The following is a 19,627-nucleotide window of genomic DNA, read 5'->3' on the forward strand; positions in this document are numbered from 1 at the left end:
GGGCATGGTGGCACATGCCTTTAATCCCAGCACTCTGGTGGCAGAGGCAGGCAGGTGGATTTCTGTGAGTTCAAGGCCAGTCTGGTCTACAAGGGAGTTAGTTCCAGGACAGCCAGGACTGTGACACAGAAAGACCCTGTCTCATAAAACAAAAACAAAATTACAAGACAAATATGAAAAGCAAAAACAACAGCAACAAAAACATGGGACATCATGGGACAAATGGCTCATTTTACATATGGACTTCAACATAAGCAACATTGCATGAAAGGTAGAGCTTCTGACTGCGGCATGACCCTGGGGCTTTAGGGGGAAAGCTGCTTCTTTGTAAGAAATGTGTACTGAAGAATTTAGGACAGAACATACTGATATCTGCAGCTCACTCTCGTCATGACCACTTCTGTGCTGGCACATATGTGTACTTATGATGTGCATATGTATGCTGTATGCATAGGATGTGCATACGCATGCTGTATGCATAGGATGATTAAGACTAAATATTGGTCTTTGGTCTATTCAGGCAAATAATATGTGGAATTTCATTCAAACAAAGTTTCCTTTTGTTTGGTTAGTTTTCTTCTAAAAACAAAGGCATACACTCACATAAACATGCACACACACACACACACACACTTGAAAGCTTCTCATTAAGCAATGCAGGGTGTCACCCCTCGAAGGCAAGCAATGACCTACTAACAACCTATATCTGCCCTGACCAATCAGCAAACCACATTTGTGATGAGATCTAAGCTGAAATGAATTAAAATTGCATGTGATTTACGATTCACTTCCTTGAGGTCTCCGGCCACCCCCACAGGAAGATCTGTTGGCCAAAGCTGCCAGTGGAAGAGCAGACTCTGCCTCTGCCATTTAGAGATGACCTTGAGCAGGCTGCTCCATGTCCCTCAGCTTCCTCTTCCATAGCTCTAGGATGAGGATAATCACAGCTGCCTCACAGTGATTCCGTGGGAGTGCGAGCTTAGAGAGAGCGTGGGGGAGGGGAGGAGATGCCGAAGACATCTGTGCCCTACTCCTCCTGTGAAGGCAGTGCCTGGCTCCTCTATGCTCAGTGTGGAGATGGGATACAGCCTGGCACTTGACATGACTACTGCCCTCTTAGTGGTAACCGTCTTCTCGTCCAACAGGTGACCCAAGTGTGTGTCTCCCACCCTCTAGAATGAACAAAGTTGTTAAACAGCGAGACGGGCATGATGTGACAGCAATTGGTGTCCAGACTTTCTTCACTGATGTTATGCATTTCAAGAATGTTTAGAAAGGCAAGGTTCGATGTCCTCCATTGCCCAGGTTAGTGTTCATAGCCCTTCGCCCTCCTTCACAACACCAGGATCCTCCTGAGATATGCGTCTGTCCACACGCTCCCAATAAAATGCACCCAGTTCAGTCTTACTCTGTCTGGCACATTCTTGGGTTTCATGGCACCTTCTGCCTTGGGTGGCCTGTTCTATATGGGAGCCAGTTTTCCTAAGGTGCTAACGAGCTCTTCCAGTTTTCAAGTGAAGCAGGTTCCTTTCTCGGTTTCTTGTCATCTGCTGCAGCCATATTGTTCTTAAAGACCTTGCTCAGGACAGAGTCCCCAGTCCCATTTTGTCCATTTTTGCCATCTGGCTTGTGGGTTCTGTTAGTAAAATCCAGCCCCAGTCCTCAGCTTCTTGCTGCTATTGCATCCATCAAGCTTCTGTCTTTTCCAACTCAGCTCCTAGGTAACTCAGTTCCCCTTCACCCCAACCCATGAAGTTCCATTAGAGTCAAGGAAACTTAGGACAACTTAGCACAGCAGAAAGGTCAGTATGTATCCCTATGGCAGCTCAGTTCCTACCCCTCCCCTCTGCCCTGCCTACATATGGCACTGTGCATTGCTCAAAGACACCTGTGCTACTCCACTGGCTTCTGCTCGGTTTTCTCTCTTGCAGGGGGAAGTTCACACTCGCTCTTCTAGAAACATGTGTACACTGTCCCCTTGCTCTCGGCAGTTCGATGATCATGGTAGAAGTGATGCTGTATGGCTTCTGAGGTCATTAAACAAAAAGCAGGACAAGGTGACACCTGATCCTATGGGCTGTTCATGTTTGTAACCTAGCTGCCATGTCCTAACGTAGCCCAGGCCACCTGGGAGAGTCACATGGAGGGGTGACGGTTCCCACTGTGCCACACCCGACAGCCACCATCAACTGGCAGGCATGCGATTAAACGAGACTTCAGATTATTTCAGTCCCAAGCCTTCAAGCTGCCCCAGCTGATGCTTTGTAGAACAGAGAAAAGCTGTCCCCACTGAGCTCAGCTCAGATGGCTGGCTTGTGAGCAAAATTAGTGCTGTCATTACTTTACACCACTACAAACACTGCCTAATCAGACTGCACGGCCGTTGCCACGTCGCTGCTAGATACATGTCAGGATCACGACACTGCCAAGTGACCCTGCCTGGCAGTCTCCACACTTAAGTATCGTGTAGGCCACAGGAGTCTCCTTGTCAGGTATGGTTCTCTCAAACTCCGGGGCTTCAGTTTCAAGGGCTGTAGCAAGACTATGACTCTGCTTTGCCTATTGGGAAGTTGTTTCTCATCTTGTTGGGAAGGAATTTCCCCTATATGAGCCCTATCCCTTCCCAAGAAGGCACATGCCTTGGCCCTTCATCAGGGCCTCATTGTCAGCTGGGAGGCTGGGTGAGACACTAACATGCACCTGACAAAGGTCCCAAAGCATTTAACCTGACACATAGACCCTAACAAGATATACACTTGATTATAGAATCCCATTGTAGAGGGCATCCTCCGAAAAGAATGGCATGCCATGAAGGCAGAGAGAGATCACAGCTGCATGCCTACGTGGGCAGAGGATTCTAGATGCTTTTCTTCTCGGTATTGTGGATGGAAGCGAGGGTCTCTCGCATGCAAGATAGGCATTCTGCATTGAATCACATTCCCGGCCTTTTATAAATTCTTTATTCCTAAGTTCTTTATGTCACTAAGTCACCCAGGCTGCTATGGAACTCATCCTGTAACCCAGGCATACCTTGGACTTGCATTTCTCCTGTCTCGGTCTCTCAAGTAGTTGGGATTATTAACCTACAACACTGTCCCTAGCTTCTAGATGTTTCAGAACACTATATAATAGACAAGTGAAGATGAAGAAGCCCAGCTTCATTTCCTGGCTAAAATCTATAGATCTGAATGTCTTGTTACAGACCTGTTCTTTCCACAGGCAGAAAGAATATTTGCCTCCCCTCTCCCTCCCTCTCCATATGTTTTACTCACCTGCAAGAAACCCATATCTGTGAAGGCTCCTCCTTTAAAGGAAAGCTGCAGTAATTGTTTCATGTCTGGCAACAAGTCCATCCCATAGTGAGCTGGACTTATCCAAATCAGCTCCAGTGAAGTAGTCTCTTTCCTATTCTTTGTCATGGAGATTGTTTGTGATGCTATGATTGACTTACAGTTGGCAGAAGGTCTTCACGTTGCTGTGTCTATCTATCTAGCCTCTAGTCTCCAAAGCTTGCTCAAGTCACACACAGGATGTGCTTCAAACACATGACTCCACGTTCCTTCCAATAGCCAAGTTGCTCAGAGACAAACACAAAAAGCTGAGCAAGAGTCTCTCTTCAAACATGAGTAAAGCAGGAGTGGTGGCCTGCATCTGTAACCCAGGTCCTTGAGAGCCTGGGGGAAAGGATCTGAAATTTGAAGCTGATTTAGGTTGAATAGTGAGGCTCTATCTCAACAACAGCACACACATGCACACACACATACAGAACACATGAACAAAAATGAGTGGAGCCATCTATTAATTTGGTCAGTTGTTGAATTGCATTAATGATAGGGCTCAGCATGGGAAGTTTTATGCTAGAAGAGACAGCTCTAATATCCTGGTCATTTCTGAGGGCCACAATACAGCCCTCAGTAGCTATTCAACAAGTTGATACAAATTTTTCTCTCTCATGATGAAGAGTGAGAGTAGATACGACCAGCAAGCCCAGAGCTTGATAAATGATCTGTCTAACTTAGTTCGGATTCTTCAAAAGCACATCCTGAGACAGGGCTTTGAGGGTAAGTGGTTTATTTTAAAAAGATCTATATGGAATGAGATGTGAGTTGGGGTTCTCCAGAGACATAGAACCAATCAGATGTGTGTTGTTGACAGAGAAAGCATAGATGGAGGTGAACATGTGGGTGGACATGGAAATGAAGATGGAATTAGAGACTGGAAATGGAAGGAAAGCTAAGAATTGAGATTGAAGTGACGATGGGGACAGAGATGATGGAGATAATGTGTGATGAGGATAGAGATGTAGATGGAGGGAAAGACAGAGATGGAAGCCAGGCAGTGGTCACACACGCCTCTAATCCCCACACTTGGGAGGCAAAAGCAAGCATAACTCTATGAGTTCAAGGCCAGCCTGGTCTATGTAGTAAATTCCAGGAATCCAGAACTATTTATTACACAGAAGGAGTCCTGTCTCAAAACAAAACAAAAGATAGAAATGAAAAACAGATATGGAGCTGAAGATAGATTTTCTTTTAATGAATTGGCTCATACATTTCTTTGTCATCTCAGACACAAAACATCCAGGACTACAGGAAGAGTTGACATTATAATCTCAAGTCTGAAGGCAGTCTACAGCCATTATTTCTTCCTCCTGGGACCTTAGTCTCTTTAGGGCCTTCAAAGGATTAAAAGACTCTCAGACCTAGTCCAGAGGACAGGATGCTTCCTTCACCCCAGTCTACTGATCAACATTTTAATCTCGTCCAAAATTGGAAAAAAAAAAAAGAAAAACCTTCACAGAAACATCTAGGATTGTGTTTGACCCAAACTGTACTAGCCAAACTGCTGTAGAAAATTAACTGTCACCAGAAGGGAAAAGGGGGAGAGGGGCAGCCATGAATTGACTACTTGTTAAGTGAGTTCTCTAAGACTCTGGGTGGAATGTCACTAGGGAAATCTGGAGACAGCATGAAGGGTGTCTTAGTCCTCTCTGCCTGAAAAGCAGGGAGCAAGAGACAGTGTTCCCTTGTCTATTAAAAGGGAGCACATCTCCCCCATAGAGTTGTTGTAGCAGGGTAGAAGCAATGGATATAAGTTAAATGGGTTTCCCTAAAAAGAGCAAGAACTTGGTTATAGACTATTTGCAGGGACTGAGCACCAAGAACAGGAAGAGAGAACCAGGCTGGAAGAGAAGTTGTGGGCAGCAGGAATCCCTGAGGTCTGGAAGAGAAGTTGTGGGCACCAGGAATCCCTGAGGTCTTTGAGGTAGGCAATGTGAGCTTGATTCCTCCAGGACTCCTAGGCAACAAGCGAACGCTTTCCAGCATAACACTGCCTGTGGCTTTTAACTTCCATTCGTTGAGCTGAGTGTTCCCCTGGTATGGTTATGTCTATCACATTGCTAGACTTTGTTTCTGGGCTCCATTGATTCTTAGGCCATGATGAAGGCCACAAGGGAGAAACAGATGTAGGGATATATGTTGCAAGTTTGGTATAGAACAGTTTCAATGTGTCCCTGAACATGCATGGTTCTGTTACTATTGGGGCACATACCAGTGGTACTCCTAGGGACCCCAAACATTCACTGCAGTGTGTAAGGTGCCTGACTCTGACACCCATCGACAGGGACAGAATTGCAGAGGACAGCCCCCCACGTTTTGATGAGGATGTGGAGAGAATGGAGTCCTTGTGCTCCGTGGGTGGGAGGTAAGCTGGCCCAACTTTTCAAGAAAGCAATCTGATTTGGCTCAGTGAGATTTTGTGAGAACATGTCCTAGTATCTAGTGACCACCCCATCCTAGTGCAGGAGTCAGAGAAAATATCTCATGCACAAGTCTGTGGAGGTATTGTTATTTTAAGGATTCTCACCACAGACCTGTTGATAGCAACAACCTCCAGGACAGCTAGCCTCAATTTGGGCTTAATCCTTAGGAAAGAGGATGGAAAAAAATATAGCGGGTATGTACATCTTCTAGCTTCATTTATATTGTAGTGGTAAGATAGCAGATAAAAAACAACATCGTTCAGGAAAGGGTCTACATAGCTAACAATTCTTATATACTACATCACGCTGGAGAAATAAAGACAGGAAGCTAAGCACCCAATCACATCATATCGATAGACTAGAGCAGAGAGACATGAATGCACCCATGCTGTCTGCTGGCTTTCTTCGCTCTTGTGTACTTCGGGACCCAGGCTAGAGAATGATGTCACCCAAGCTGGATGGGTCTTCTCATACCCATCATCAATCAAGACTATCGCCACAGATGTGCCCATAGGCCAATCTGATCTAGAAAGTTCCCCAATTACTACTCTCTTTCCAGGCTATTCTGGACTGGAGCAAATTGCCATTTCAAAGTCGCCGTCAGAGTGCACTTGATGGACTCTCCAGGCATAGGAAGGCACACACAGCCCATCTGATGGCAGCCAGCACCTTTTCACAATGCTGTGACAATAAGAAAAGGTAGGAAATTTAATGAGATACACAGCAAGATACTGGATATAAAAAATAAGAATTCCACCCACAACGTGGTATTGAATTACAAAGATGTGTACATGTCTTAGGCCACATGTTAGGATGACTGTGGGGGAGGGGAACAAGAGCAAACACTGAGGATGACTAGGGCGGTGGCTCTCTGAGAGGAAATAAAGGCAAGCAAGCCTTTCCGTGGAGCAAGTTTCATCATGTGCTAACAGCTGGGGAGTATGATCACCCCACCACCAAAGCCCTAGATAGATGGTTTATTGTTTGGGTTTCTTGAGAAACGATCTTGCTACTTAGACAAGGCTAGCCTCAAACTCATGACAATCTTCATGCCTTTTTCCTTCCAAATGCCTAGATTACAGGTAGGCACCAACATACCAGGTGTAAATGGATGTTTTTGAAGTAAATGAAGTGCCTGGGACACAGCAGGAATTCGCGAATAGCTGCTAAGAATGTGCCTGACTGGACAGTCGAGCAATTGTTAGCAACCATGCCCAGCTGATCACACTCTCACCCTGGAAAACAGAAGGCAGATGAGCTAGTTTCTCCACCCTGGTATCTAGAGAAATAGGTCCTAGCGGGTGGACTCTATTTTTTGGAATAGGACAAATCCATAATTTATTTTTATTAACCTCTGCTTGCAACTGAGCACGTCCACAGTTGTTAGTGTATCTGGAAGTTGATCACCAAGAAAAAATGTGGGTATTTCTGCAGCACTTTATAATTGTTGTAGGTATCATGAAATATGCTTAGCAGCACTTGGAAATCATAATAGTTATTAGAGCTGCCACTGGATCATATTTAAGGCATTAATAATTGTGTATTTATCATATTTCTGGTTTTTAATATTTTTATAAGCATATTTTAATATCTTCGGCTTCCTTTGTGACTGTATTTTTTGTACATGTTGAAACCATTATTTTCTGAGGAAACATCCATGAGCTTTCCCAGCTCCTAAAGACAGCACAACACAGCAAAGGTGAAGACCTTCCCACCTCGAACAGGCTTTCTCTCTTCTTCCTTGGGACAAGACTTGAAAAACACAAGCAGGTCTTCTATCGTGCCATCTTCAGTGACCAAGAATGAGTTCAAAGGTGACCCCAGGACTGGTGCTATCCAGGGGTGCCAGAGCCAGAATGACACCCTCTGAAGCGACAAGAAGAAAGAAACAAAGAAAAGGAATGGAGAGGAAAGAGGAGAAGGGGAAGAAATAAAAAGAACGAACATTCGCCTGTTTTTTCACATCACTGAATTGAACTTTACTTTTAATAAAAGTATTATTAGTTGAAATGGCATGCTCATTATTTTGCATTTCCAGGATACTCAGAGGCATGGTCCCAGTAATTATTTGAGATGGGCCAAGGCGGCATGTTCTCTACTACTGAATATGCTTGAAAAAGCATCCCCCATTTCCGTGGTAGCTTTTCCCCAGGCTATACAACCACACAGTCTCTGCTGTCTTTTTCCTCATGTCTCTTTGTAGCCAGCCTCAGTGCTAACAAGCGCTCCTGCACTGAGACATGGGTACGAGACTCTGGTGAGGAGAAAGATTTGACTCCGGCAGGTGCCAGGTCTGCACTAACCGACCATCCCACAGACAAGGCTTTTTCTCCTCACATGCAGTCTGAGAGCTCTGCTTATTGATGGTGCTCCCTGAGGGGGACTCTCGCCTGCTGCAGGGCTTCACTATAGTACCTTTATTTGGAAAATGCAAGGACGACCTTAAGAGCATGGTGGGACCCAGAGACAGGGAGAGGAGGGCAGCCCTGCTTGTATATTGAGAGTGGGGAGTCAAGGCTTCTAGCTCACACAGGCAAACTGAGTCTTCTGAGGTTCTGAAACACCCCCTGGATATAGAGATGCAGACTCTCATTGCTGAGGAAGAGGGAAGGAACCAACAGAATCCAGAAGGTAGGGAAGGGTTTGGGACCCTGCTGTTCATCTAACACCAAGAAGCCATCTGCTATTGAGCCTCAACTGTATGATCTTATCTCTGTCCCCTTCGCTGGAAGTGGTTGGGGTTTTCCCAGGGTTGCAAAGTAAAGGTCCATGACCCAAATTCAGTTCTTGAGTATATTTTGTTTGGCTCAAATGTCTTTGAAAGACATGTCACTATGGATGCTCCTATGTGTGTACATGCGTGTGGAGGAGGGCGGAGGTCAAGGTTGGGTATCTTCCAAAACACCTTATTTTTCAACACGGGGCCTCTCACTGGCCCTGGAACTCACCAACTTGGCTAGGCTAGCTAGACAGTGGATTCTAGGGATCCATGTGTCTCCACATGCCCAGACTGTGATTACAGGCATAAACCACCATGCCCACCCAGTTTGGGAGTGCCAGGAACCCGAACTCAGGTCCTTGGGTTTCAGCCAGAGAAATGTCACCAACTAATCAATCTCCCCAGCATCCCCCAACTGGCTTGTAAAAGATTGTCTCGTGGAACCAATGTCTCCGAATCACATGATTCCATGTGAAAATGTGCCATTTACAATTTTTCCTTGGGCTTGGAGAGATGGTTCAGTAGTTAAGAGCACTGGCTTCTCTTCCAGAGGACTGGGACTTAATGGCAGCTCACACCTGTCTGCAACTCCAGTTCCTGAGGATCCAACACCCTCACACAGACATGCATGCAGGTCAACACCAATGCACATAAAATGAAAATAAATAGATCATTTTGAAAAGGGGACCCTTTCCCATTAAAATTTTTTTCTCTAGAAAGATCTGTTTGGAAACACTGGACCCCAAACAAGGCAATCCCTAATACCATATGTTTCTGGGAATCTAGAACTTTCCCCTTTTCTGCCAAAGTAAAATGGCCTAAGGAGGACACCATTTATAGCTCCTTGGCAGACTCTCTCCCTCCCCTATTTTTGAAAAGTTGGGGGGGGGAGTTAAATGTTGCTCTGAGAAGGGGATATTCCATTTTGTTTGGTTTTATAGAGAATAGGACACTGGCCTATCTCTTCCCATAGCTGGGGAATAAGGGACCTAGGGAGTCTCTAACTGTCGTGCCAAGGTGACAGAGCCAGGATGTTTTCGCGTCAGCTGGCAGGCCACCTGCTTACAAAGGAAGACCTAGAAATCTGTTTCCTGGTGACAGCGAGGGAACATCTTTCTCCTGGCACACCTACCTCCAGACTCAAGCCCAGAGACATTTTGTAAGCTAAGAACAGCTCTTGCCTGTACCATACACAGAACTGCCAGATTCCTCCACTCCCTCCATCAACTCCTTGCTGATGGTGACCCAGCATGAGATGAATTGGCTGGCTACCTTCAGCTTAAAGAATTGCTCAGGCTCCTGGGTTCCAGCCAACTCCCTGGAGGCCACTGACTGTGCCCATCAAGCAAAGTGGGACTTGAGAGCTCTCAGCCCATTGCTGAGCTGGCCTGGGAGCTGGCAGCTGATGACCCAGGCTGGGCCCTGATTGCCAATCTAGACTGCATGGCGAAATATCCCTTCCTCAGAGATCCCCTCAGACACAGCTGTGATTAGTCTAGTCGACCAGACCTTCCAGAAAAAAAAAAAAAAAAAACCTCACTGATTTCGAATCGTAATGAGAAAGTCCAACAGGGTGGAACATGAATCTAGGGTCTAAGTGAACTTTTTTTAAACCAATGCATGAAATACAGAGCAACGAGATAGACAAGAAGTAACCCTGGCTAAATGAATGGGGAAGAGTTGGCCAGGATACTTACCTTCTTTTTTTTCGAAGAATAGAAGTGGGTACTTTTTTTTCTTCCATTTATTTATTTATTTATTTTTAATTAAAAATTTCTACCTCCTCCCCTCCTCCCATTTCCCTCCCTCATCCCCCCATCCCCTCCCCCTCCCTCTCCAGTCCAAAGAGCAGTCAGCATTCTCTGCCCTGTGGGAAGTCCAAGGTCCTCCCCCTCCATCCAGGTCTAGGAAGGTGAGCATCCAAACAGGGTAGGCTCCCACAAAGCCAGTACTTGCAGTAGGATCAAAACCCAGTGCCATTGTCCTTGGCTTCTCAGTCAGCCTTCATTGTCCTCCATGTTCAGAAAGTCCGTTGTGATCACATGCTGATTCTTAACAACTTGAATTCTTAGCTGGGAGTGGCCTTACCAAAAAAAAATGAGGATGCTGCTCTGCTAATTAGCTTTCTGCGAACCTGAATCCAGGGTCTCTCACTCTCTAGCTGTGTGACCTCGGGCAGAGCTTGCCCTCTCTGTGTCTTGAAATCATCACCTCTTAAATAGAGAGAATACCAAAACTGCCCTCGCAGAATTGCTTTGAAGACTGAGTGAGATATGTATGTAACGGACTCCAGACAGTACCACGCTGAGAGTGGGAACTCACTAAATATTAGATATTATGGCAAGATTGTTCTGTCTGTTTTGTTTTGCTTTGCTTTTCCTTTCAACGATTAGTGCCCCGTGTTGACGTAGCTCTGGTTCTTTATAACAAAAAATAAATCCCAATTTGTGAACACTGAACTCTGAATGAATGTGTTCTTACTAGCCAGCCTCTAGCCTTTCCCACAGAAAATCTGATAAGAAATTCTGGGGTGTGCTCGCACAGACAAAAGCTCCCCCCCTCCAGTAGCAAGCCCAAGGTAGAGAGCAGGGCAAGGAGCCCACATGAGTGGAGCCTAGCCCAAGGACTTTGTGTATTTAGCTGGCCTGCTCGCATCTCCCTGCACCTTCATAGGTGAAGGTGAAGCAGCAGAATCCAATTTTTTGTCACCTTGTGAAATTATGAGACTCCATTCTGCTTGCATTTGTATCATCAGAGCACGACGGACACGTGGGGTAATTGCTGTTGCTGGGTTACTCCTTGTAAGTTCAAACAACTTCACACACTGAATGCCAATGGGTCTGCCGTGACCCGCGTGAATTAAAGCAATGCTTCCTGACTGGGTAGGCTTTGCCGCGCTTCAGTCCAGCTGCTTCTGATGCAGGTAACATAACAGGAAAGGGGGAAATGAAAACACCGTGCGGGGAGCCACGCTGAAGCGGCTTTCCTTCCTCTCCTCACTTCTCTGCTTCCATTTTCTGCCTTCCTCCACCTCCCCTTCATCTCCCATTCCTCCTGTCCCTCTTCCTCTCCTACCTTCCTTCCTCCTTGTTCTCACGCCTCACTCCTCCCTGCCGTCCCCTCTTTTTCCATCCCTCTTTCCCCTTCATCTCCTCTTTTCTCTCACTCAGGTTCTTTGTTCATTTCCTCTTTCCCTCTCGTGGCTTCTTCCCTCTTTCCTTTCCTCGCTCCTTCTCCCTCCTTCCTTCCCTCCCTCCCTTCTTTCCTTTCTTCTCTCCACCACTTCCTTCTCCTTCCTTTCTTCTCCTCCTTTTCTTGCTCCTCCTCTGTCTCCTGTCTTTTTCCCTCTCCTGGTTTTTTTCTCTTCTCCCTTTCCTGTCATCCTCGCTCAGAGGAGAGGCCTGGCTCAGGGCCTCTCCATGGTCCTGGACGCACTTTCCATATGTACACAAGGCCGAGAGTCCTGTGTCCAAACACCAGGAAGCCAGGTGATTTGGGCTAGCTGAAAGAAGGGATGTGTCAAATCTGCCACGGGTCAACTCTCTAAGATGCCAACGGAAAGTAAGCCTCTTTCTTTAAAGGTTAACTTGCCCATTTTAACTGCCTCTTATGGAAGATGCCTCCACATCCCTCTCAGCTCACTAATGCCCCATGTCTCCCACGGCCATTTTCTTCCTCTAGCTGCAGAAACGTGGGGTACTGAGACACCCAATACTCTTGCTCTGTACAAATGTGAGTCCACAGTGACACAAGACCCAGGAAGAACTTGGAGCCTTTTACACAGGTACCAAGCATGCCAGGTGCTTGTTGTCACTCACCACCACTAAGTAGCAGACTACCCTGACCCTGCAAACAAGTATTACTATGTCTTGGGACTGAGAATCGAGAGGACTCAGGAATGCAGTTGTCACTCGGGATGAGTGGTGGCAGGGCTTGGGATCCCCTAGAGGCTCAACTGGATGGGCCAGCCAAGGTGGCTCCTGCATGGTGATGGTCACCATTGCTGACTGATGGCCAGAAGGTTGACAGAGACTCTCCCTGGAGCACCTCTACAGGGTCTCTGGTGTGTCTCAGGCTTCTCGGCACGGTGACTGAGCTCTGAGAGTATCCTGCGACAAAAACATGGAGAGCCTGGACCCCCGAAGGACAGGTGCACGAAGAGAGTCCCAGGAGAAACAGACAGAAGCTGCCTGGCCTTTCAGGAGCCAGCTCAGACACCACGGTGTCATTTTCTCCATACACAGTTGGTCAAAACAGTAGCAAGCCTGGCACATTCCAGGGGAGCAGGCATAGATGCTACCCCTCAATGGAAGAGTGCCAGAGAATTTAAAAACTGCTACAGTGTTGTTTGAAAACAAGAAATTAATTTTATTTAACTTGAAAGTCCTGATTATGCCAAAACACCAGCCTGTGTGGTTAGCAGGAGAGAGGCAGGGAAGGGAGGGGAGAGTGGAGGAAGTAAAGAGAACAGCGAGCGAGACCATTTCATACTTTTCAATTATCCTCTTAAGGGTCAAGTAACAAATGATAAACACTCAACCTAATTTAATTTTAAAAACTGAAAAAAAGCAAACTAATAAAAGCGCTTGTCACACAAGCCTGACGATCTAAATTTGGTCCCCAGAACCCAAGATGGAAGGAAAGACATGACGCTCAAACGTTGACCTCTGACCTCCGCACATGTGTTCACACTCTCTTGCCCTCTTTATCACACAATAATAATAATAATGATAAATTACAATTTTTAAAAACTTATTTGGCATTTTATAGTTGGAGACATACCATAAAATTGAATCTTTATTATCTCTCTCAAAGTCATGTCTAGGAATACAGTTTCTACATCCCCCAAAGGCAACCACAGGCTGGTAGCACTGTACCATTTCAATAGGACTGCCGTACACCTACTCACTACCACCCCTCCCATCCCTATTGCCTCCTGTGGTGGTTTAAAGGAACGTGGCCGCAGAGGCTCATGGGGAATGAATGGCACTCTGGGGAGGTGTGGCCTTGTTAGAGTAGGAGTGGCCTTGCTGGAGAAAGTATATCATGGGAGGTGACTTTGAGTTCTCAGATGCCCAAGCCATGCTCATTGTCACTGTCACTTCCTGCTGCCTTGGATCCAGAGGTAGAACTCTCAGCTCCCTCTCCAGCACCATGTCTGCCTGCATGCTGCCATGCTCGCTGCCATGACAATAGTGAACTAACCCTCTGAACTGTAAGCCAGCCCCAATTAAATACTTTCCTTATGAGAGTTGTCATGGTCACGGTCTTCACAGCGATAGAAACCATAACTCTGACCCCTCCAGATCAGGAGGGTATATATCAGTAGCCATATATCTACATAGCTAGATAACTTACTAGGTGATTTTTCCCCACCCCTGGGGTTTGACTTAGTTTCAGTCAGAACAAAATACTGTTCTTGGCGTCGTGTCTTTGTCAGAAGTGGGAGAATATAACACTGGGCTACTTATCAACACGAATAGAAAAGGGCATTTTGTGGGCATAGAACCTTCCTGTGCTGTTCTGGGTACACATGAAACAGGGTCTGTGTTGACTATTCTCACACGCCTGCCTCTCGTTCCTGCTTCCTATGCTCTGTTCTCTCCCTCCTCCATTCCTTTTAGTTCCCTCTCCGTTTTCTTCTTCCTTTCCACAGGAAGAAGAGCTGATGGGTCCTTGCCAGTAAAATTGGACTGATTTCACCTTCTCTCCGATACTGTTAGAGGTGGTAAGTCAGTGTTTTCCTCTCCTGACATCTGTCTTTTTACACAATAGCCAACAAGATTAAGCCTTTGGAGCTCTAACTGCTGCATTTGGTCCATCAGATGTCTTGGAAGTTCTCTGGGACCGGTCTTCACTGCTTTCCCAAATGTGTGAGTAGGTGATTTGTCCAGGGTGATCTCTTTTGCCAGACCAGTCCTGGGCCTCCGCAACCCTGTTTATCTTGCAGGCCATACGAAGATCTCCCCTTTCAACTGGTTCATGAGGAACAAGGGGCCATCAACTTCTTCTCACTGGGAATTCTCCCATGTTCATTTTGCGGGGTGTGTGGGGGTGGGGGCAGACTGGCATTTGGCTACAGAGTCCAGTCTTGTTGCTGAAGAGAGGCCAGGCACATGTTTGTGACTGACTTTTTCTGTCCCACATGGCCAGCCTGTCCATTTCCTCTAATGGCCATGTGGCCTTGATTCACCTAGCGTGGTGACCATGAAAATTGCCCATGTCCTTCATGGCACAGCTTTCCGCATGTGAAAGGAGTCTCTGCATGTGCCAGCTCTCGCAGCCCTGGGGAAAACAAGCCTGGGATTCTGCCTCAGTGGCGCAGGCCTCTAGCAGTGAGACAGCCAGCCACACTGGCTCACGCTGGAGCATATGAAAGGTCTCAGGTAAAAGGGCCCTGAGCTATGCCACACATAGAAGAGCCAACGTTGTGAGGAGTGAGTCTTGAGTAGGCTGCTGCACCCGCTCCCATCAAGAAACCAGATATTTTAACAGGGAATTTTGCTTGAAGAATGTTCTGGATGGACACGATGGCACATGACTGTACTCCCAGCACTCGAAAGGAAACTTCTGTGAGATCCTTCTTGTTTCGATGTGTTTACCTTTGTTTTCTGGTTGTGCGTGTCTTGACTAAGTGCGAACACCTGTGAACCACCTGTACTGTGCCTACAAAGATCAGCGTGGGCATCAGTTCCCCAGAGACTGGACTTACAGGTGGGTGTGAGCTGCCATGTGGGTACTGGGGATCAAAGCTAGATTTGATCCTGCGAGAGGAGTGTCTTAACACCGAGATACCTCCCCAGCTCCTGAAAGTTTTTGAAGGAGACATTTTCCTGACACAGTTCCTCAGGGAAACGGCTCATAGCTCTTAGGAAAACGACACTTCATCTCTCTTGGTGCTACTTTGACTCAGAGAGATGAGCCCATGGAGCAATGAAACTGGTGTTTACTTTCCCATGAGAATCAGTGTGTGTGTGTGTGTGTGTGTGTGTGTGCGCGCGCGCGCGTGCACATAAATGTACATGCGTATATCAGGACATGTGGATCTGTATCTGCAAAGGGTATATACAAGAATTTCCTAATTTCCTGTTTGCATGTGGATATGTATTTCTTTCATATTTGTGCATGCATGTGTCTGAGTACTGGCATTGTTTTCATGCATCATAACAAATCTAACAGGGAAGTAGGAAAGTCAAGGATGTCGTGAATTCAACATGGAGCCTTCCCTACTTAGGCCTCTCTACCATTAAATACCCACTGGTGTAGGCCAACATGAAAAGCAAAGGGAATGTCATGCAAGTGTCGTGTTGTGTGACTTTTCCTGGAGAGAGATAAACAAAAGTCTGTTCACTCTAGACAGGACACCAAGGAAAGGTCTAAGAAAGAGTTCCATAGAGTCTAGCTTAGTGAACTGGCGAGTCTACTGGGGTTATAGGAGTCTAAAGTTAGGTGATGGAAACACTGCTGCCTTACTGAAAAGGCCACCCCAGCGTGGGCAATGAAAGCTGCATCCCAGGAGGTTGCTGCAGAAATCTCCAGGCATATGGGCCAGCCAGAGCATCTCTTCCTCACAGCTTAGATAACCTTGTTAAGTGGCCTTGGGGATCTTCCAACTTTGAGGAACTTCACTCGTCAGTCCTGTAAATTTCATGCACTTCCTAAGTCCTGCAGTTCCCTTCCTCCCTCCAGGAAGAAAGACCCAGAAACTGCTGAGGAGAGGGCCATGGGAATGCCACATTGAGCAGTAAGTGGGCAAATTGTTTTCTCTGTTGCCAGGTCCTCTACCCTCGGGGTAGCCCAGATACTTGGGATCAGACCAGGCCACTGAATCCGTGAAGGCTTCTAGAAGGTACAGCAGCTGGGCAAGGGGTGCTCTAAGGGCAGCTGCTGGAAAAGTCTCTGCCTCCTTTCACTACCCTGCCCATTCCAGTGCATGGAATAGGCTGCCCTTAGAGCTGTAGCAGCCCCAGCAGTTTCTGGGTCTTTCTTCCTTGCTTACTTCTCTGACATCCCGGAGTGTGGGAGGAAAATAGAGTACAGGCCTTCTCCACTCGGCCCCATGATGTCATCATTGGCTTGCTCGGGGAGGATGCTCTTTCATGTGGGCTATTTCTAGATGCTTTGGAGACTTCCAGTGCTGAACTGCTTCCCACAAAAGTACCCTGAGACATTTCCCCATTGGATTGCTTTGAGGGTTCACTGCGTTACTTTCAGACTGTATAACACCATGACAACCCTGAGCTCCTGGCCACTGTGCTCAGCCGTAGCCTGCACTGCAGTTGCCAAGGCTCTCTTTAGACTGGCTTTTAGTGTCCTGGGATGCACAGGACAAGTCTGTGACTCAGGGTCATGCCTCTCAAGGGCACTTCCAATATGCCCTCTAGAAGCTCTCAGGATGCAGAGGAAAGGGTTGCCCCTAGCCAACCCTGGCTTACTGGCAGCAGGCTGAGATAGCAGCTGGAGCCAGGGAAAGGCCTAAGAAATGCCCTTGGCTTTCTTACAATCCACTTGTGTGGCTCGCTCATATTTCCAGGCTGCTACTTCCATAAGGGAGCAGGGCTTACTTAGCAGGAGATGCTTATGTGGCGATTTCTCATTCACTGCCCTGTCTAGAGAGCTAACGTGTCAAGAACAGGTCTAAGGCTGAGAGTGCAGCCCGAGGACAGGGCATCCGTTTCAGTTCTGAACCCTGACACATCTCAGTTGTGTGTCTGTGGCAAAATTACAATCTCTGTGTCTCCACTTTCCACAGAATGAGATGTCCCACGGCCTTCCCTTCCAGACTGCAGTGAGCGCTACATGAGTTATTATAGCAACGGGGCCTCATGGCAGCGGGCACACATTAGATGCTCCTGCGTGTGATTCCTCCATCTCTGTTGCTATACAGTAAGTGTTTGGTATCCAATTACCTTTAGCCACAAGGAAGAGATCAGACATCAGGGACCTGAAAGTGGGACTCTTGCAGCTCAGCTCCAGGTAGAAATTCTAACTCCCAGTCAAGAAGGTTCCTGATTCTCCTTTTGTCTTTCCATCTTTCTGAGGCCTAATAGCATGTACAGTCTATAAGATATTTTGTTCTCTGAGTATCTGATGAGCTAGTTAACTAATCCATTGTCTCATGTGCTTCCCTCTTGTGCGTGTGTGAGAATAACGAAGGAAGATCGAGTCTCTGAGCCAAGGTTAAATCTACAGCCATTATTGGAACTGCAGTCACCTGACATAACTGAATGCTCTCATTCTCTAATGAGTATCTCCCCAAGTCCCCAGTCCCCAGCCTCTGGAAGCCACCATTCTGATCAATGTTTCTATGTATCCCACAGCTTTAAATTCACACATGAGATCCTGGGTATCTGCCTTTCTGTCTTGTTGCACTCAGCAAGAAACTGTTGAACTCATGTTCTCCATGTTCATTTGTCACAAATGATAAGCTTTCTTTCTTACTAGAACCAAATAATTTTCTATTTTGTGTGTGTGTGTGTGTGTGTGTGCATGTGCTTTTTTGCATGTAATAATCTTATGGTCAGTTTGATTTTTTGAGGAGCCCCTAGGAGGTTGAGAAAAGCATATTTCTGGGTATGCCTACGGGGTGTTTCTAGACAGGATTATTCCTAAGGGAGGAGAACATACCCTGAATATGGATGTACCACTGAATAAGCTATTGATCGAGATAGAGACAAAGGAGAGTCTGCTAGCAAAGACATACCTCCCCGACCTGCTGACCACCATCACGTGAGCTGTTCAGGCATCATGGACTGAAACCTCTCAAACTGTGAGCCAAAAACAAAAACAAATCTCTTCTCTCTTAAGTTCTTTCACTCATGTATTTTGTCACATACTGAAAGCTTGGGCAACTGCTCTGTGTGTGTGTGTGTGTGTGTGTGTGTGTGTGTGTGTGTGTGTGTGTGTGTGCTCGCGCATCTGGTTTTCTTTATCATTTGTCCAGTTCAGTTGATTCTACTTCTCGGCTATTATAAACAGTGCTGCAATGACCATAGGAAAACAGATATCTCTTCAACACTCCGATACTGTTTCTTTTGGATACACAGTGGGATTATTGAATATACACCATTTGTCTGTATTTTCCTTGCTTTTGATGCTTATCCTATATTGCTAGGGTCATCTCCTCAATCACTACCAAGAGACGCCTTCCCCGAGTCACTGCTGGATGACAGTTGTTCTCTTAGGCTTACCTGTAGTGATTTCTATGATTCTGTGTTTATATTAGGTATTTTATTCATTGTCAGTTGGTTTTGCATGTGGTTTGAGACAAGGATTCAGTTCCCTTCTTCTGCATGTGGACATCTAGTCTTCAAAATGGAGTTCATTGAAGAAATCGCCAGCTTTCTATTATGCGGACTTTTGCTATCTTCATGCTATAAATGTCTTTCTCTGCCTTCTCCATCAAGGTAAGCTTCATTTAACATGGCAGCCATGACAGAACGCTGACCAGACTTCCCCTTTTTGGAAACTATTTTGTACATCTGACATCTGACAGTGTCTAAGACCACACTCTTCCCAGGCAGTTCTCAGTTAGTGATATTTGGTAGCCTAGAGGTGGCCTAGAGTCTGACTCACGACTTCTCTGGTGGGCAGTTTGTCCTGCGCTCTGCTGGCCTGAAAAGACTTTCGAAACCGTTGCCTTTCAGCTGAGGCCTTTCTCATCGTCCCTCTGCCTTCACGGAGACTGGGCATTCCCCCACCTCCACCCCCAGCTTCCTCCATTTGTCTTTTATAGGTTTCTAGCTCCATCTTCCTGTCTGCTTCTGTGAGGAAAAAAAAACTGGCGCACTTAACTACGAAGTCTTGGCTTGAGTATCCCTGTAGGTGTTCCCTGATCACTTCTCCTGAGGTCTTTCCAACCAAATGAGGGACCCCTGAGGTCATGCCATTGCCGTGCTCCCCAACTACTGTGCAACCTCAACCACAGCACTTCCTTTCTGCTACATTCATTAATTTCCTCTCTCTAATGAGTTCCCTGAAGGTAAGAACAGGAACTAGCCAATCTCTAAGCCAGGTGTTGATTGGCAGGTGATTGATCTCAGTGTCTAGCAAACATGATAGCCTGGATCCGTCCCCAGTCTCTCTTTTCTCTCTCTCTCTCTCTCTCTCTCTCTCTCTCTCTCTCTCTCTCTCTCTCTCTCTCT

This window comes from Microtus ochrogaster, chromosome 10 (genome assembly GCF_000317375.1).
Source record: "Microtus ochrogaster isolate Prairie Vole_2 chromosome 10, MicOch1.0, whole genome shotgun sequence".
NCBI classification, from domain to species: domain Eukaryota; kingdom Metazoa; phylum Chordata; class Mammalia; order Rodentia; family Cricetidae; genus Microtus; species Microtus ochrogaster.